The sequence below is a fragment of the Schistocerca nitens genome, chromosome 2, assembly GCF_023898315.1.
Source record: "Schistocerca nitens isolate TAMUIC-IGC-003100 chromosome 2, iqSchNite1.1, whole genome shotgun sequence".
NCBI lineage: Eukaryota > Metazoa > Arthropoda > Insecta > Orthoptera > Acrididae > Schistocerca > Schistocerca nitens.
The window spans coordinates 742,335,218-742,356,654 of record NC_064615.1 but is presented as its reverse complement, the minus strand read 5'-3'; the positions used below and the strand labels follow the sequence as shown (position 1 = coordinate 742,356,654).

Sequence of the window (21,437 nt, the reverse complement as noted above, 5' to 3'; positions counted from 1 at the left end):
TGTTATAGGGATTGTGCTGCATCCACTTGTTGACATTCTGTTCTCTACTGGTATATTTACTCGCTATTGCATGTTTTGCTTACGCTCAGTGCCTTATATTTTTAAGATAAGAAAATGAACTGCTATAATTCGACGAACGACATTAGTACAAGAAAGTCATAGAAGTCACATGAGCTGAGGTTTTATGGAAGCTGTATAAATTTATGCTAACAGGAAGGAAGCTAACGACATGACATACCAAAACTAGGTTTAGACCATTGACAGTATTACACTGCATTTTTCGTGAGCAATTGAAATAGGAAGTGACACTTGACACAAAAAATACTCCACATGTTTGCTTCTGCTATGATTCTTGAAGTGGTGTACACACTGTGAAATATTATGATCATTCACACTCCGTAATCGTACTTAATTACTGAGAGTTATTCGAACTAAGTCTGTTAGAGGTCATGTATGCATTTCTTTTATTTAATGATGGACAAGGAACCAAAATGTATCTTATAATTTATAATGAGTAGAAAATTTGGGTCAGATGGATTACACAGAGGTTGTGTGTGGACACTGTGTCTTCAGATTGTATGGGATGATGAATTGAAGTTGCACTAGGATTTTGTCTGTACTTGTTCGAGGAGACTGACTAGAGGAAAGAGTTGTTATGGAAGTGAAATGATATTGGTGCTGAGGTTTATATGTATCGACGTATTATTGAGGTATTGAGATTAGGTGAAGTTGATGATTATTGGAGTTTTGGTGGATAAGAGGTAAAGTAAATGAGGAGCATATTGTTTTGTTGGTTTATATGGAACAAGGAGGATGAAGATGGCAGACTAGAACACTAAAGTGGAAGGAAGATTGTCTATACACACACTTGTTAAATCACTAAGCAGTATATACTTTTTTTTTGAGAGAGGAAGCATTTGCATATCTTGGTACACTGACAGTTGTTCAGCAACCATACATTTTGATCTGGCTTGGCAAACATTGGTCTTAACATGATGACTATGACGTTGACTTAACTATTATTGACTGTTATACATTGCTGCCACTACTACTTGGTACACATGATGAACATCAAATCTTGGACAGAGTTACATTTACACAGTTAACACTAATCAATTACACAGTAGTACTTAATGTGGATGAAAGATGAGTGGATGTGTTTTGTGTGTTTTCCTTTTCTAATCCTACCCACCTATCTCCTAAATATTATTTTATTTGTTGGTAGTGGCTTGCACTGACACCCATAAATGTTATAGGTTTACTGGTATTTGTGTATTGTAATAGTTAATAGGACAATTATCTGATATCATTTGTGTGTTTGTTATGATTTGTATGTTTAATGTAAAAGCATTGTATGTGTATTCAAACTATTGTTCATGCCTGAACTGTCTGGTTAGTGATGGTGCTGCACTTTTCAACATGATGTGTGACATTTAGGCATGTTTAATTTCTGCTGATGAACTGTGTGATCAGTGATTGTAAAAAAAAATTATGGACTGTTACTTGTACCTTCTCTACATGATTGGTGCCACTAGGACATGTTTAATTTCTGCTTATAAACTCTGATGAACAGTGTGATCAGTGATACTAGATTTTATGGAACTGCTTCTGCTGAGAAATGTGACTTGTTGCTGTGTGTACCTACTCAACATTGCTGGGTGCCACTGATGGATTGCTTCTACTGAAATGAAGTCACCTGTTGCTGTGTGCACCTGATCAACATTGCTGGTGCCACTAATGGACTGCTTCTACTGAAATGGTGTTACTTGTTGTTGTCTGCACCTACTCAACATTGCTGGGTGCCACTGATGGACTGTTTCTACTGAAAAGATGTCACTTGTCGCTGTCTGCACCTATCCAACATTGCTGGTGCCACTAATGGACCGCTTCTACTGAAATGGTGTTACTTGTTGGTGTCTGCACCTGCTCAACATTGCTGGGTGCCACTGATGGATTGCTTCTACTGAAATGAAGTCACCTGTTGCTGTGTGCACCTGATCCACATTGCTGGTGCCACTAATGGACTGCTTCTACTGAAATGGTGTTACTTGTTGGTGTCTGCACCTACTCAACATTGCTGGGTGCCACTGATGGATTGCTTCTACTGAAATGAAGTCACCTGTTGCTGTGTGCACCTGATCAACATTGCGGGTGCCACTGATGGACTGCTTCTACTGAAAAAATGTTACTTATTGGTTTTTGCACCTGTTGACCATTGCTGGGTGCTACTGCTGGAACTGTCAACTGCTTATTCTTGAGCTATGGAAAGCGTTTATGTGAATATTTGTATAAACTGATTTTTGTGTATTACTGTTTGTGGAAAGTTATGAGACTCTTACCTGCACATATTCGTCATTGCTGACGCTATTGATTGAACTGTTTAACCACATAATACTTGTGAAAACTATTATGTAAAGTCACATGCATGAAAGAATTTGTATTGCTTACTGTATTCTATATAATAGGTTATTGAAAGGTCAGTGCAAAGCCAAAATTTTATCTAGTTATATGGTATTTACGTATTAATATTATCTTTCAATTTTGTCTGTATTTTTTTTGACGAATTTGGTGGTATTTTCACCACCAATGCTGGCAAAAATACCATCAAATTCTATCCGTGGAGGAAGGGCATATGAAAGGTGGCTACACTGAGCCACAGCGGCAGAGATCGCTAGAGAGCATTGTTCCGCCGCCTCCACGGGAGTGATTATTGAGATGTCGTAGTAGTCAGTGCTTGGGGAGAGCTCGTAGTAGTCAGTTCGTGTTGAGATGTGCTTGCTGAGATGTGATACTGAAAAATTCTTGTTGAGATGTTGTAATAGCGAATCGGTGTGGAGATATATTGTAATTATGAGAATGATTTTGGTCAATATATGAAGGTAACGAAACTTGATTTATTTTTCATTATTTCCATGTTTTAAATAATGTGTCATAACAGGTTCAGTCAACAAAGCATCTGGCTTGTGTTCTTGGATTAGAGTGTAATTGTGGTTCTCTTGAGTAATTATGGTATTCGTATTTTCTTTAATTAATTCTGTATAAATGGTATTTGAATTTCTTGTGTTATTGAAAAAGAACCGTGCCAGATGCGTACGTTGAGTCATACTTCCACACGCAGAACAGTTACACTTGGGCTTTGGTTTCGTAGGTTTTATAGTTGCTGGGGACTTAATTAATTAATTGTGTTAATGAAAATTTCCATTTCATTCTTTGTTGTTGTTCTAAGCAGTCAGATTGCGTAATAATAACAGTCAGGGCCAACCGTTACGAGACTTCGTAATCGGACAGACAGCTACTAAACCGAAAAACTAAAAATATTTGCATTTCATATAATTAAGCCCCCATGCAACGTCTAATTTTATTATGTGAACAATTTAACTAACAAAAATTTGGACAAATAAATTGTACTACTAATAAATATATATTGACCAACTTTCAATACATTTGAAATTCATACTTCAGGAGAAAACAAACAATATGTGGCGAAAGTTACAGTTCTGCTGTTTAATTTGTTCAGTCTCTGTCTAAAAGCACTTTAAGCAATACATAAAAATAGCAGAGATAAAATTTCCTGCAAGAAGCTAAATAATTTATGTTTGAAAAAAATCGTGTTTCTGTGGATAAAAATATACATTGGTATTCCAGCATTTTTCTTTGTTGTTTATTTAATTAAAAAAGTTCTTCTTTAATTTAATAATTTGAAGGATATTTCTAGGGTGCTTAAGTTTTGCTTTTTCATTGTTGTAATTCACTGTACCAGGATCATTCGATAAGCAATAAGCTGTCCCGAGTGCACGCCCGAAAGATGATGGAACATTATGTCCGCCGGGAAAACTTCAAGAATCACAATGCTCCACACTTTTATTCTCAGAACATTTTTATTCTTATGAGTTAGAATTTCGTGAAAATTCATCCAACACTTCTTTTAGAATTACATCGTCATCTTCAAAGTGGGCCGCACGTACGGAATCCTTGCGTACTCAAACAGATGATCTGGGCTACAAGATGGATGGGGTAGTGTTGTTCAAATCAGTTTGGTGATTTGTAACCAGGTTTATGTTTTGTGTGTGGGTATGCTTTGTCGTGTTGGAGCAAGATTTGTTTTGAATTTTTTTCAGGCTGAACATAACGGATATGGTTCCTGAGTATGATCAGAGTCTTTATGTATGCGTCTGAATTAACGGTTCACGAGAATGACACTATCAATATCCAAAAACACTGCCATTTTGATTTCGGTAGCAGAATGAGGTATCTGGAATGTCCTCTGTTTTGGTGAATGCGGGTGGTGCCATTCCACTGGCTACTATTTTGTTTCAGATCCAAAGTGAAGGTTTCGACATCCGTAACGATGCATGACGAAAGCCCTCTCCATAGGCCTCAATATGCTCCAACACTTCAGATGACTTGGCTTTTCTCTTAATCTTGCGAAATATTATGCCCATTTGTGGATCCCATCTTCAGCACACCTTTGAATATCCAACAGTTACAATAACTGCACACGTACTTCCAGAGCTAACACATAGCTGTAGAGCCAGTTATCGAGTTGTGATGCGCAGGTCTGCGCGAATAATGGCTTCCGCGCGCTTCACATGTTGGAAGTGGCGGCTGTGACAGGTCGTCTCCAACGTAGCCGGCACAGAGCTCAGTTCCTGTAATCCTGACGCTTTAATTCTCTTTACCCACCGCTCAACAGTCCAACTGTCAGTTGCATTGTTGACATAAACTGTGCACTGTCCTTTATAGATGTTTACCACGCATCGTAACAAGTGTGTCTTGTGTCGATCTCATTTTGATGGTTCACCGTACGTCTCTGCCATATATCGGAATAGTTCGACAGTTCGCACACGTGCAGAAGAAACATCAATTCTGAAGCGTCTAAAAGGCCGTTTTCTTCTACACGAGAGTTATTTGTAAAGTAAGGTCCGATTTCATATAAAACATAAGCCACCAGAGATTTTTTCAAAAAACTGGTTTTATTTAATTCATTACATATTTATATTTCTACATAATTTCCATGTTGATTAACCACTTGGCGTAACATTCTACAAGCATTTGTTTCCCTAAGTCATAGTCGTGTGCTGCCTATGAGGATAGCCAGTCTTAAACTGCTCCTTTCCCCTCGTCATCTGTTGCGATGCGCTTGCAGCCGAGAAGCTCCTTTAGGAAGGGGAACAAGTGAAAATTGATCGGCGTCAAGTCTGGGCTGTACGGTAGGTGGACAATGTATTTTCATCCAAAAGATCAGATCCCATTTTGAGTGATTCGCAGAATGAGGTCTGGCATTGCCACACGGTAATAAAACTCCAGATTGGAGTAGGCCACTTCGCTTACTCTATTTTGCACGTCGGGTTCAGTCAGGGTAGCGAGTAAGCGGCTGCGTTTATTGTTGTCCCGTGCTGCATAAGCCAGACTACCAAGACCCAAAATACTGTTGTCATAACGTTGCGTGGTGAGAATGTCTGCTTTCCCTTGACTTTGACTGGTGATGTGGTGTGAGGCATTCCATTCACTGGAGTTTAGACTACTTGGATCCTGTGAAAACCCACGTCTCGTCCCCTGTGATAATGTTCCCTAGAAGAGAACAACTCAGTTTTTCCATTTTTTGTGTCTCAGAAAGCGGCCGAAGAAAGCAACGTTAGCACAGTTTGCCAAATCGGTGCAACTTTTCAGGGCAAGTTTCCTGCAAAGTCATTCTACCCACGTTCGGAAACCCCATCTACATCTACATCTACATCTACATCTACATGAATATTCTGCAAATCACATTGAAGTGCCTGGCAGAAGGTTCGTCGAACCACCTTCACAATTCTCTATTATTCCAATCTCGTATAGCGCGCGGGAAGAATGAACACCTATATCTTTCCGTACGAGCTCTGATTTCCTTTATTTTATCTTTGTGATAGTTCCTCCCTATGCAAGTCGGTGTCAACAAAATATTTTCGCATTCGGAGGAGAAAGTTGGTGATTGGAATTTCGTGAGAAGATTTCGTCGCATCGAAAAAAGCCTTTCTTTTAATGATGTCCATCCCAAATCCTGTATCATTTCTGTGATACTCTCTCCCACATTTCGCAATAATACAAAACGTGCTGCCTTTCTTTGAACTTTTTAGATGTACTCAGTCAGTCCTATCTGGTAAGGATCCCACACCGCGCAACAGTATTCTAAAAGAGGACGGACAAGCATAGTGTAGGCAGACTCCTTAGTAGGTTGAAATTGTTAATCGCCGGTATTCACGAATCTCATAGTCCACAGCTTTGACGAAATATTCTAAGATCACTAATGGTTGGCGTGATAGCGGTTCGTCATGGACGCTTTCCCTATCCTTGGAAGCTCACTCCCACTTATGCGCTTTGCTGTCACTCACCGCATTGCGGCCGTACACCTCACTTATCTGTAGATGAATTACCGCTGCTGTAACGTTGCTTGCAGTCTCAAAACGAATCACTGAGCGTATTTTTCACAGTTGGCGGGCTGATCAGTTGATTTAAACATTTTGAACTGACACTGAAAACGGCACGCAGTGACAGTACCAGCGCAAATGGAGCCGTTTAACGAGCAAAGCATGTCGGGAGTCAGTGCGCTTGCGCATTTCATTGTTTGCGTAACATTTCATTAGCTACGGCGATTCGGACCTTAGTTTCCAAAAAACCGTCGTATATTAACAATTATGAAGAAGATGACGAAAATTTGGAATTTAATGGTAAGTGACTATGGGACCAAACTGCTGAGGTCATCGGTCCCTAGCCTTACACATTACTTAATGTAACTTAAACTAAGTTATGCTAAGGACACAACACACACCCATGCCCGGGGGAGGACTCGAACCTCCGACGCGGAGAGCCGCCCGAACCATGGCAAGGCGCAAGAAAATGAGGGACTACCTACTACACTCCTGGAAATGGAAAAAAGAACACATTGACACCGGTGTGTCAGACCCACCATACTTGCTCCGGACACTGCGAGAGGGCTGTACAAGCAATGATCACACGCACGGCACAGCGGACACACCAGGAACCGCGGTGTTGGCCGTCGAATGGCGCTAGCTGCGCAGCATTTGTGCACCGCCGCCGTCAGTGTCAGCCAGTTTGCCGTGGCATACGGAGCTCCATCGCAGTCTTTAACACTGGTAGCATGCCGCGACAGCGTGGACGTGAACCGTATGTGCAGTTGACGGACTTTGAACGAGGGCGTATAGTGGGCATGCGGGAGGCCGTGTGGACGTACTGCCGAATTGCTCAACACGTGGGGCGTGAGGTCTCCACAGTACATCGATGTTGTCGCCAGTGGTCGGCGGAAGGTGCACGTGCCCGTCGACCTGGGACCGGACCGCAGCGACGTACGGATGCACGCCAAGACCGTAGGATCCTACGCAGTGCCGTAGGGGACCGCACCGCCACTTCCCAGCAAATTAGGGACACTGTTGCTCCTGGGGTATCGGCGAGGACCATTCGCAACCGTCTCCATGAAGCTGGGCTACGGTCCCGCACACCGTTAGGCCGTCTTCCGCTCACGCCCCAACATCGTGCAGCCCGCCTCCAGTGGTGTCGCGACAGGCGTGAATGGAGGGACGAATGGAGACGTGTCGTCTTCAGCGATGAGAGTCGCTTCTGCCTTGGTGCCAATGATGGTCGTATGCGTGTTTGGCGCCGTGCAGGTGAGCGCCACAATCAGGACTGCATACGACCGAGGCACACAGGGCCAACACCCGGCATCATGGTGTGGGGAGCGATCTCCTACACTGGCCGTACACCACTGGTGATCGTCGAGGGGACACTGAATAGTGCACGGTACATCCAAACCGTCATCGAACCCATCGTTCTACCATTCCTAGACCGGCAAGGGAACTTGCTGTTCCAACAGGACAATGCACGTCCACATGTATCCCGTGCCACCCAACGTGCTCTAGAAGGTGTAAGTCAACTACCCTGGCCAGCAAGCATGTTTGGGACTGGATGAAGCGTCGTCTCACGCGGTCTGCACGTCCAGCACGAACGCTGGTCCAATTGAGGCGCCAGGTGGAAATGGCATGGCAAGCCGTTCCACAGGACTACATCCAGCATCTCTACGATCGTCTCCATGGGAGAATAGCAGCCTGCATTGCTGCGAAAGGTGGATATACACTGTACTAGTGCCGACATTGTGCATGCTCTGTTGCCTGTGTCTATGTGCCTGTGGTTCTGTCAGTGTGATCATGTGATGTATCTGACCCCAGGAATGTGTCAATAAAGTTTCCCCTTCCTGGGACAATGAATTCACGGTGTTCTTATTTCAATTTCCAGGAGTGTATATTACTCTCGTATTTCAGCGCCGTAAAAGATCTTACTAAAGAAAAAGAGGGCTCAATGTGTATGACCATTTCCTGCAAAAGATAAGATTTCCGGTTGTAGTCCAGTCCTGTATACAGTTTTAACCAAGAGTTCTAAATTTCGACAAACAGTTCTCTAGACGCTAAAGCACACATTTTGGTACTTTTGACGGTTTTAATTCTGGACGCCAGACAGCCGTCTCAGATGGTGACTTGTCGGTTGCGGCTCTGTACAATTTAATCACTCCTTTATTTTAAAATTTACTGTTGTCGTGTTGCTGCAACAATATTCCAATTTTTATCAGTGGCTATTTCATCACTGCTCACCGATTCGATGTACAAGGTCAGAGATTTTCTGACACAGCAGTCTGCCTTTCGCTTTGTAGATTGTGGATCGCGGCAGCGTCCGTTCTCTTGTTTACGCACCAGCTGCGCGGCTTTCAGCAAAGATGTGAGGGGTCAGTCCGCGCCAGCGCTTGGTCGGCTTCACTGTCGAAGGTGAGCACGCCAAGGTCCCGGGGTCCCTTTCCTCGCGGTGCCCTTGGCTTCACTTCCCGTGACGCCGTAGCTCTGTCGAGTCGTTATCTGAGAATCTCCTCTACGCCGGATAGTTAGTTTTTACAAATTAAAAAAAAAATGCTATTCAATTTTACATCACCGGTCACTGCTCCTTCCCCCCTGTCCCCCCACACACAACACTAACTGTGGTAAGCTCATGTCTTAGTGTACACCGCGTTGAATTATATACAGGGTGAAACGGGTTAAGTGCAGGTATTGCTATTGGTGACTGAAGTCGGTGTACTGAAAAATATTATGTCAATGGTTATGTAATTTGTAGACTAATAATTATAGACATAGAAAGTAGTACCTTTTTAGTTTGGTTAGTATCTCCCAGTACATGTGGCTCCCAGGAGCAAGCCATTAATGCTTATTTTCCCCTGGGCAGCACGTCACGTGTCGAAGTTTGGACTCGTGGACGAAAAAACGGTTAGTCTAAACTGACAGGCGTAGTCCCTTCAGTGGTGCAGTATGACAGTCCAGAAATCATCAGGTCGCAAAGTTTGTGACGTGTTTGTGGGAAACGGTTCGACGCAGAGAAAAAAATCCAACACATTGATGTGTGTCATATACTCGTATAAAAATGTCTGCACTTATACCCGTTACACCGGGTATATACATGGTGTATCTCCTTAGAGTCGTCAAGCATATTTTCTCTGGTATTTCGGTAGGTATTTTCTATTTAGTTTTCGCAATGTGTAGCTGGAGTCAGCAAAATACTGCTCATCTCGTCTTTCTTGCGACGTCCAGTGTCGACGGAAAGCGTCCGTTTATTTCGCGTTACAAAGAAAATGATTTTTAAAGCGGAATTTTACGTACCCATTCCATAGAGCGACCCTAATTTAGTCTAGTGACATATTTGTTTTATCAATACGTATTAACAAGGACTAAAACAGTAAGAATAACCAGTACTTCGGCGCTTCTGTATGGCGCTAGCTGCCGGCGTGGGCGAAGGGGATGCAGTAGCTTCTCATGGCGTAATAGTGGCTGTTAATACCTATCAGTAAAACAAATATCTCACTAGATTAATTTGGGACGTTCAACGGTTTGGGCACTTAAAATTCAGCTTTTTTGTTTGTAACGGAAAATAAACGGACCCTCTCCGTCCGACACTGGAAGTCGCAAGGAAGACGCAATGAGCGATATTTGGGCTGCCTCCAGTTACATATTGCAAAAACTAAGTAGGAAATATCCACCGAAACAGCAGAGATAATGCGCCTGATGGCTCTTAGGAGAAACACCCCCTATTTATTACTCTTGTGGCTTCTTCCTGACTCTGCTGCCTAATAGGGAAGATTTTTTGCTGTGATAGATTCTATTTTTCGTGAGCTGACTGAAGAAGTTTCTATATTAACAGGGACATTTTTGAAACAGGGGCTTCAGTTTGGACTTATTTTTAAAAAGGCCCAATCCTCTTGTTAATGACAACACGTTTTTAACCATGCGTGATCTTAGACGCATCTAGTGTACTTTCAATAACTAGCTCAAATAATCTCCAATTCCCAGCAATGTCCTCTATGGGCCCTGCATTGTGAAGCCACAACTGTCAGCGTCCGAAATGTTTCCAGTACAAAATGCCCGAAGTCAGCAGTCATCAGCGTCATCCTCAGCCCTCCTTTAACACAGTTCACAGCACTACTGAGGCATCGTTACTCAGGACACGAGAACAAGTCAACAAAGTACACGTTCGTGCCACAAGTCTGGGAGGCTATCGAGCCCACGTTCATTACCCACATCAGACGCCCCATCCTTATCCACCATATTTCCTGTCCTACCCTCTGCTATTACCTTATCCTAATTTATGAATTCTGTACATACAGGCCTTATCGTTTGACTGAGTCCCGCACTTCATTTAAAAATGCAACTCACTTGGTACGCTCAGGCTACCATCCCTTCAACTGTGGGTCTACATCGCGCCCTTGGCTACGTCCCAGCAGCAGTACTTTCTTTTCCCTAATATTTTTCACACTCTTATGCTTCCTGATCACTGCTGGAGATTAGTGCACATTTCTCCCATCCACCACTACCTAAGGCACATCCTGATTGAACTCTGTCAGATAATGAAACCAGTTTTTTTAGTGCACAGCTAAAAACACAGACCTTGTCCTCTTCCTTTCCACCTTTGTCCCTGCTTGCTAGTTCCTATCCACCTTCCTCTCAATCCCGTAATACTTAGCAGATTCGTCCTTGCTTCCTCCAACTGTGCCTCAAGGGCATAAATTTTCCATTCCTGTCTCTTAATGAAACTGTCGCCATGTATATAGTATAGTTAGAAGACGGAGCCTCTGTGGCATTCCCAATTATCTCTCTAGTGTACTCACTCCATGAGACCATAGAAATACCACGTATAACTACCCAAAGATGGCGGCCAAAGATTTTAGGACGAAGATTCAACAACACAATAGCAGTAAATGATGTGGATACATAAGTATATGGTCCCAACTGATGTTCGTTAAAATTAGTTGGGACCATACCCACTTTATTTGCTGCTATTTTGGACGACATTTTACTTGGCAAACATTGGTTGGTTTGAGAGTAGCCATAGCGAGCAACCGGTCACTGGATACATAAACATACATTTTAGTTGCAACTCTGGCTGTCTCTTTTTGCATCATAAAAAGTTTTAAATAACTTATAGTCACGCGCAACAAATACCTCTGCGTCACACTCTTAATCCATCTTAACTCACCATTTCTGTCTCGTGCAGTCAATAATCGTCGTCGAAACATAGCCAATACACTCTGCCACTTCTGCTCTATGCAGATCATAGTGAAAACTGTAATTGTATGTGCCGAACTGCCTTTCTCCTAGCAGTATACCATTTCACTTACTTGTCTGGAAGCAACTTCTACTCCTCTGAGATTTAAATCATATGTCAATTCTGTAGTATTTCTTTAGGAACACAACCCGTTCCCAAGTCAACAAAACTTCCACCACGCATCGTCTTTCACATCCAGCTGCCTCACCCCTTTCTCCACACACGTATACACGCTCTGCATTACAAGATTTCCTTGCAGCTCTTCTCCCTCTGGCGCCAAAAAGCGAAATAAGGAAGATAAACTTCAAAAAGTCTGTTTTACTTTAAATACTTTGGTGATGCAAAATATGCTATTCACAATTTTTCCTGATCTGTGCACACATGAAACAGCTATTCTTCCTCATATCACTGCACATAAAAAATACTGCTCACTACTCAAAGTACCTTTTAATTAAATAAAAAACCAAATCGTTTCTTATAAGAATCTAAATTTAAATGGTAAGACGTTCTTTTTATATTCAGAATAAAAATATTAAGAACTGATTAATTACAAGACTGAATAGTGACACATAAACTGAAATAATATCTAATGCTGTACTGGAAGACAAAGCAAGAACGAATAGACAATTTTTAAGAGGTACATGAATTTGAATATCCATGAAAAAATGTAAAGTGTTAAAGAAAGGTACGTGCTTGGTGATCCAATTTGTTGTCATATTTAAAGACAGTAGGAGACTAAACGCCAGACAGAGAAACGTGTCTTACAGCACGGCCTAATGCCCATTAAATAAAAATTACTTAAAAGAGTTGTTCTTCGTTCTTGTATGTGCCAAACTTTTAAGTCAATAATTAGCGCTGTTTTATTTTCCATATACATTTACACGCCTTCATAATCATCTCTCTACGTACCAATGTAAACTGCGTTACAGAGGACACCTTTTATTGAACCATATTTTAATTTTACTGATTGAGCGTGGTAAGAATTATTGTTTCTACATCTCAGTGCCAGTGTAACTTAATCTGCGCGCAGATTAAGAGCTTCGTAGGAGGCTGAACATTCGTGGTTTCTGCACTGAATGATAGATGTTGGAGTTTTGCAAGCAGGTTCTTGAGAGATGTATAGAATCTTGCTTCGATTTCTGCCACTTAAGACTTGTCAACATTTCTTTCACACTTGCCCACCAATCAAACACGTTTGTGACTATTTGCGCTACCCTTCTTCTGCTGATGGTGTCGCCAAGTCGGATAAACGCTCCTGACTCTTTGTAGAGTGGAAGTATTTCTTAAGAAGAAATTAGTAGCTTCGAAAAAGAACCCTCAGTTTTCGCAACAGGCATAACTTTTGTTAGATACATCAGGTTGCTGAGTATGGGCCTACATGACGGTAACTCGATCTCAGCCCAGCTTTGTACTAGTTTCTAAATCATGTCGCCGCAGCATGCTGCGACCAAAAACTTTGTAGATGTTCTCAGCTGTTTCAGAATACAGGCTCTACAGCTTTTTAACGAGTAAATTTAAATTATGATTTGATTGGTTTTTTTTCACACCATTGTATTATATACGCCACTGATGACAGATGCTTCGTCATAACCTTCGTCGAAACGCTCTCTCATATCCACCCATTTTCATTCTATGTATAAACAGGTAGCTTAGCGCCCACTGTTGCCCTTCGTAGACCGTACGGTCTGCACTGCCTTTTTTCTGTTTTTTGTTAATCGAATTTGTCTTGTTCACAAATTGCAACATCTTCTAAACTTTTTGCGCTAATAAAGACAATAGAACCATGGTCTTTTGTATATACTTCTGACCAAAAAGCGAATCTGGTAACTGGAGTCTGAGGGCTTTGTTAATCTTGTCTTTTGAGTTCTTGTGGTGATACAGCCCCAAAAAGTTTCGTCCCTAACACACATTCCCTCAAAAGGCAAATATCAAATTTCAGAGATTAAACTTTAAAATGTTTTAATAAGACGAATTATTTTCATAAAAAATTTCATTCCCTATTTCATCCCCTTAGGGGTTGAATTTTCATAAACACTGAAACGAATTTCTTACTTCTAGCCGAGAAGTCAAATACCAGTTCATTGGATTGAGCTTTAAAAATGCTTTAGTAGTTCATTAACAAGTATTTATTTTCAAAGAAAACTTTTACACACTGTTTCACCCTCATATAGGTTAAATTTCCAAAAATGCTGAAACATGTATTTCTTTATTTATGCCCGAAAAACCAGATACCAATTTCGTAGTTATAGCTTCAAAATTTCCTTAATAGTGACACATTTCGAAAAAATCCTTTCACCCCTATTTCACCACAAGGGATGGAATTTCGAAAAATCCCTTCTTAAAAGATGCCTACAGTATAAGATCAACACGCTCTCCAAGGTCCACGTTGCTGTCCTTAGCGGTTTGGACTGGGCTATAACGTGTCAGTCAGGAAATTTCATTTTATATACAGAGAGATTGGTCATTGGACAGCGAAAGAAGGTAAATTATTCGCATATATTTTCGTCAGAATGATTTCCTAAGCCATCTTTCATAGTGAAAGATTTGTCATGACAGACTGATTTCACAAATTTTTCCATTTTACATTCCCATTTTGATTTTTCCACATTTTTCTTATATCGCTGTTCTCTATGCAGAGGTCGCCTTTCCCTGGTCGTCCACGCCTTGTTATACCTTTGCAGTTATAACTGGATATTTTCTTGAGTTATGCTGTGATTCCCTTAAACAACACGTCGCCACGTGCTGCAGTTCTCAACAATAGAAACGGCCTAGTCCGTTGCATAGCACCAGTCTGAGATGAGACAACTGGCGAGCAACAGGGACGTCTCCATTCGCAGCCAGCAATTCTTCAGAAACTCACGACATGCAGTAAAAGAACGGGACAGCGATAACAGTTGGAAGGTAAGCCATTAACAAACATCTGAACTCTGCCAATACGTGGCGGCAAAAACACACCTGTCAAATCAGTCGCACTTTTCTGTGAACACATAACATAAATACTCACAGGCGTGTAACTTACAAAAATACAACTATCTTCGAGACTGCAGTTAAATTCGCGGTTGTTTGAAGCTGAAAACCAGTCATCCACACTGTTTATCGCGTTTTGCCTCGGGAAAGCCGTTGCTCAGAAAAATCAGTTTTATGAATCTTGTAAATGCAGGTAAGTTGAAATTCTACAAATTATAATTTCTTCTATGAAGTGTAACAAGTACTCCCAGTATTCGCTCGTATAGATAATTCTGACAAGTCGAATGTGTTACCGTGGTGTCTTGAAAGACACAAAATGGCTCTGAGCACTATGGGACTCAACTGCTGCGGTCATTAGTCCCCTAGAACTTAGAACTAGTTAAACCTAACTAACCTAAGGACATCACACACATCCATGCCCGAGGCAGGATTCGAACCTGCGACCGTAGCGGTCTCGCGGTTCCAGACTGCAGCGCCAGAACCGCGCGGCCACTTCGGCCGGCTTGAAAGACACAGATTCCATTCACGTTTCATAGGAAATAATACCTTCTTATAATAATTTCTAATGTATTATATACGAATTTTATGCATTAAACTAGATTTAGATTGAAAATTGATTTGCCTTTCAAATTATAGGCGTCTTATAAATGGAATGAATTGCGACTTGACAGTGTTCTGGTACTGTGTGCAATGGACCTGACACTATAGTTGTCGTTGTTTAACACTGTGTTTCATTTCGGGATAAGTAATTTGTAGCTATTGTGTACCGCCGAACCTGACACGCCAATCTTTAATAGCCCATTCTAAGAACACTCTAACAGTTGTGGCTGACACGAATATCTGTTTCGACAAAAGTCGCAGAACGGGACATGGCTTCGGACTGATACTGATTTCCGGTTGCTACCACCGCTAGCTTCCAATATTGTCTTCAGACAGTATCTTTATTGATTGTGTTAATAAATTTGAGCTGCGCCCTTTACGTCTGCTTTACATTACGAGTACTTAACGCTCTGAATACAATGTGATCTGGTAGCTGAAGATGACTTAATGTTTTCTGAAACCGACTGTGACTATTTCAACTTGGAGAAAGACTTCACTTGAGTGGTCGATTTTACCCACCCCCTCCAGGTCGTCATTTCAGCGTCATTATGTCTTCTACACCATTTTTGTCATCATATCATTATCCATCAGGTCGTCTATTCTTATCTCATCGAACTCAGTTTAGTATTTCCTCGTTACATCGTCCATGCATTTACCGCGCTACAGATCACGCGAACCTCGACTTCATTACAGTCGTATTTATGCCTACCTTTGCAGTCTGTTTTCTGATAAAACTGTTTGTTCACTCATCTGTCTTAGTAATAGCCGAGAATGAATCTCTTCATTTCTCATTGAGTAAACATACTTTATTTTATTGCTTTTCACATTAAAATCCCGTATCTCTTTGCCAAAAGTCAGGACTGGAAATGCAGACTGATGGTAAACTTTCGTTTTCATAGACAGGGAGAGTTCAGTCGGTAACGCTATTTCGCTTACCAGGAGCACTATAAGCCATTTTTAATCTTCTGTTTATTTCTTCTACTGGCTACCTGTTTGAAATACAAATTACCATGTGAGAGTGTATCGTTAATATCAATACTAAAATTAAGTCTACAACCACAGAGAACACAAGGTCCGTCGACGAGAGCGTGGGCAGCAACTCTCTTCACTGGTATGCGGTTCTTCGTGTCTCCTGCTGTTGTGGCGAACTACATGTTCTCGATGGTTTTACAAACTGTCTGTCTAGAACGGCGACGAATTCTCCTGTAAGGCATCGTGGCGGCGTTGTTTCTAAGACTTCATTGTTAATTTGTTCTATTTGCTTTCCGATATCTTGGTTAAACATTACTTTAGTTTTATTGTAATCAAGTTTCAGGCCTATCTTCAAACTTGATCTATTAAATTCTTCCATTTGTACTTTAATTTCATATTTCCCTAGAAGGAAACAGTTCAGAGTCATCACCAAAATGAATGTGGTTAAAATGTGTTTCATTAAGATGTAGTCCTTCTTCATTTTCCCAGTCCAAGGATCAGAAAACGTCCTCTAGGCCTATTAAAAATAGTTCTGATGATACAGAATCTGCTTTTATCTTCTCTTTACGTTATGAATTTTCTATTATCTTGATTAAGTGTAATGGGATGTTTAGCAATTTTATATGGTGTACATCTGCACATACAGAGTGTTCAAAAAAGTCTCTCCGCAGTGCTGTGTTATAGTTAGCCGCGCGTGCCGTATGATTGTTCGCCTGCCTGGGTTTTTCAACGAAGCAATAAACGCACAACGATACTGCAATGATATTCTGTACCCATTCATAGGAGAACTTGTGTTAAGCGAAATACTGAGCGGTTATTTTCAACAAGATGGTGCAACCGCGCATACAGCTCGCGTTTCAATGTCACTGCTGGCTGATGTTTTTGGTGATCGCATAATTTCACAGGGACTTTGGCCTCCACGATCGCCTGACCTAACACCAGCTGACTTTTTCTTCTGGCGTGCAGCGAAAGCAACTGTTTATAAAAACCGTCCAAAATGCATCGATGAATTGAAAACTGCAATACACACTTTCATTGCTTCTGTTACAGAAGAAATGTCACAGCTTGTGTTTTTAGTAACATGATTAGACGAATTGAATTGTATATTAGACAACAGGGGGGACACTTTCAAAATTTAATGTGAAAATTTGTAAGTAAAAATGAATATTCAATAAATTAATAACTTGTATTTCACTGAGTTTCCTTTCGGCATATTTCTCTGCCTCGTGATGACTGGGTGATGTGTGCTGTCCTTAGAATAATTAGGTTTAAGTAGTTCTAAGTTCTAGGGGACTGATGACCTCAGATGTTAAGTCCCGTAGTGCTCAGAGCCATTTGAACCTTTCGGTACATTCACTGCGGCATACGGCACGTGCGGCTAAGAATCATACGGCACTGCGGAGAGACTTTTTGAACACCCCGTATAAATCGTTTAATGTACCAATGTCGATCGAACCCGTGTGCTCTTTTAAGGGCTGTTAACATGGATTTTGTTGAAACTGAACCTGAAGCTTACTCAAAATAACATTTTATCTAGATCTCAAAAATTGCCGGAAAAATTAGTACATCCTTTTAGAAAAAAATGGCTCTGAGCACTATGGGACTCAACATCTGTGGTCATAAGTCCCCTAGAACTTAGAACTACTTAAACCTAACTAACCTAAGGACAACACACACATCCATGCCCGAGGCAGGATTCGAACCTGCGACCGTAGCAGTCGCGCGGTTCCTGACTGAGCGCCTAGAACCGCTAGACCACCGCGGCCGGCATCCTTTTAGAGATTTCCAATTCAAACAATATTTATTGTTGCAGCAGTGCACATAAAGTAAGTGAAACGATTACATTTAGACATCAATAGCAGAAGCCGTTAGGAACCACCAGGTATCGATACACGCCGAACCGCCAACATTAGTGCGTGGTGCAGCCTCCACTGACGGCAGTGCAGGCGCTGACACTGGCATCCAGTCTATCGTGCAGATGGCGAACACTCACCTCGATACGTTAGGCCACGCTTGCTTTGCTGTTCACGCAGTTCTGTAAGAATTGCGGGTTGATGAGCCGCACGAATCAGTTCTAGTCCCGTCATACCCCACACGTACTCTATTGGAGACAAGTCCGGAGATCGTGGTGGCCAGGGTAGAAGCTGCATGTTTTGCGGAGCACGTTGAGTTTCACGGCAATTGTGTGGGCGAACATTATCCTGCTGGAGCTACACACCACCTTCCTGTTGCAAGTACCGCAAAAAGAACAGGTCTCACAACATTCTGCACATACCGAGCGCTGGTTCGAGTCCCCTCCAGAAACATTAAAGGTGAACGAGAGTTGTAGCTTATTGCACCCCAGACCGTAAAGGCTGGGGTGGGACCAGTGTGTCTTCGACGAATGTTCTCTACGAGACAGCGCTCACCAGGTCTGCGTCGTACATACAAACGACCATCACTTGCGTGCAGCTAGAATCTGCTTTCATAGCTGAAGACCACAGCGCGCCATTCCATCTGCCGTATGGTCCTCTGACGGCACCAGTCGAGCTGTACACGTAAGTGGAAGACGGGCTACAGGCGTGCGTGCCAGTAGTCCCACTGCTAATAGCCAGACCGCAACAGTTCACGTTGACACGCCTGGTCTCACAAGCCCTCTTTATCTGTGCTGTGGTAGCTGTACGATCTGCCACTGCTGCCCTTACAATATGGCGGTACTGCCGGGCGTCTGGGCTGTGTGGACGTAGAGAACCTCGTCTCCGGGTGTGAGAATGTTCACTTGACCGTTGATACCACCATCGTTGCACCACTGTCGTAGCACGTTCAACTTGTGTGACACTTCTCGGAAAGGATCATCTCGCCACTCGGAAGGCGGCAGTTTAACACCTTTCAAACTCGATCAGTTGGCTGTAGGAAGCACGACTGCGTTTCAGTTTCGTCTTGCCTGTTTGCTTCAATCTGCACCACACAGAGCCTTCTGGCTGTGAGCATTCTCTATTAAAGGGAGCTGCGCGGGATTAGCCGAGCGGTCTGGGCCGCTGCAGTCATGCACTGTGAGGCTGGTCCCGGCGGAGATTCGAGTCCTCCCTCGGGCATGGGTGTGTGTGTCTGTCCTTAGGATAATTTAGGTTAAGTGGTGTGTAAGCTAAGGGACTGATGACCTTATCAGTTAAGTCCCATATGATGTCACACCCATTTGAACATTTGAACATTTTTTTACTAAAGGAACGACACAGATAGCGCTTTGGTAACTACGCCACACGTCGGATCAAAATTGATGTCGTCTTTCCAGATGTACTAATTTTTTTCCGGCAATGTATAATTCGTACGCATTACTCGGCTCTGATATTTCCTTCACGGCCTGCTAGTTGGCCATAGAGCTGTATCCGCTTAAAAGGACAGTTTGTCGATCTAAAATTCAAACTTATTTGTGTGCGGTTGGTGATAGCGTTAGGGAATATCTTGTACACAGTAGAACAGAGGTTAATAAGTCTATACTTATTCACGTCTCACTTTTCTATGGTTTGCTGGGGTAAAACAAAATTTCTTTTGCACATTTGAACGCAATTTAGTAAGTTACTGTTGTATTATTTATTCTCCCGGATTATCTATTTGCATCGAAAACGCCATCGTTACCAGGCTCTTCTCCATTGATCGTACTAAGAACGACACTATTCGCATCTGGCACTACTCCAGGAATGTTACATAGTAAGTTACCTTTCTACATTCTTCTCAGTTCCCATTGATATCATATTGTTAGCTTGTGACAGACTGTCTAGAGATTTGATACTCAAGTTGAGTCACCGCTACAAGACAACAATGAAAGCTAAATCCGGAGCAAAGATTTATCTAAGAATAGCAATGTCGAATGGTTAATTTGGATTACACCTAAAATGTTGCATTTGTTAAAACTGCAAAATTGTGACACTGAATAGAAACAAAACCAAGTGATGGAGGCACAGAAGTGTGAAAACAAAATTTTAATGGAGAAATTTGTTTTGCAAGTCGAAGTGGAGCCCCTGCCGAGCATTTTGTAAACTCGGTGACTCAATAGAAACACACGGAGAAAGATGGAGCAGTACACGTGTTCAGAAAGTATAGAGTCTGAGGTAGGTTTTTCTTGTCTTCCTAAGGTCTAGACAAACGCCGTGAATGTTCTTTCGGTCCGGTCCCGACCGGTTTCTTTCCCCATCTTTGGCCAAACTCAACTAGTGCTCCGTCTCTAATGGCGACGATACCTTAACTCTGACTTCCTTTCCTTTTGTTTATTTTTTCTGGAGCAACATAAATTATGTTTTTGTAATCGTCGATGTCGTTGTTTTGCGGTCTTCAGTGGGAAACTAGTCTGATGCATGTCTCCTCTCGAGTTCTTCCTGTGCTAATATCTTCATTTGTGTGTATGTACGACAACCTACATCCACTTAGATCTGCTTACTGCAATCAAAATTTAGTCTCCCTCTATAATTTTTACTTCCCTACTCCGCCCTCCGTTAGGAAAATCACTTCTCATTGGTACCTCAGAATGTGTCCTATCAAAATAACTCCTTATTTAGTTAAGTTGTCCCATGAAGTTATTTTCTCAACAGTTCGATTCAGTACCTCTTCATTACTTATGTCTTCGTTAGTTACTCATTTCACCTACCTAATCTTCAGTATTCTTCTGCGGTACCGCATTTCAAATGCTTCTTTTCTATTCCTGTCTCTACCGTTTAGCTTCCATGTTTCACTTCTACATGGAGTTACACTACATATACATATTAAAAAAAAAGACTTCTTCATACTTAAATTTATATTCGATGTTAACGTATCCCGTTTTCAGACAAACTTTTTGCTGTTTCCTGTTTTCATTTTCATTTCCTCTTCAGCCATCATCAGTTATTTTGCTACTCAAATAGGAAAACTTGTCAACCATTTGCTATATCCCATTTACTAAGCTAATCCCCTTATTCTAATCTGACTTAATTCCGTTATTCGATTAAGCTCAGTTGTTACTGATTCATATTTCTTGCTGTCTATCTTACGATATCTGTTCAAAGTTATCCATTCCCTTCAACGTTTCTTTCAAATCCTTTGTCATCTCAGTCCAGATTACAATATCATCGGTAACCGTTAAAGTTTTTATTTACTCTCCTTTAACTGTAATTTCCTTTCCAAATTTCTTCTTGGTTCCTACGACAGCTTGCTCAAAAAATCTGCTCATTCCACCAATATTGAACACACACTGAAGAGTCAAAAAAACTGGTACACTTGCCTAATATCGTGTAGGAACACCGCGAGCACGCAGAAGTGCCGCAACA

At 41.8% G+C, this 21,437-nt stretch overlaps 1 protein-coding gene across 1 annotated transcript in view; it reads left to right on the top strand.

The window, feature by feature from the left end:
- The window catches only part of LOC126236959 (cubilin), a 1,328,660-nt gene that overhangs the window by 220,645 nt on the left and 1,086,578 nt on the right, over positions 1-21,437 (top strand). The window lies entirely within an intron of this gene.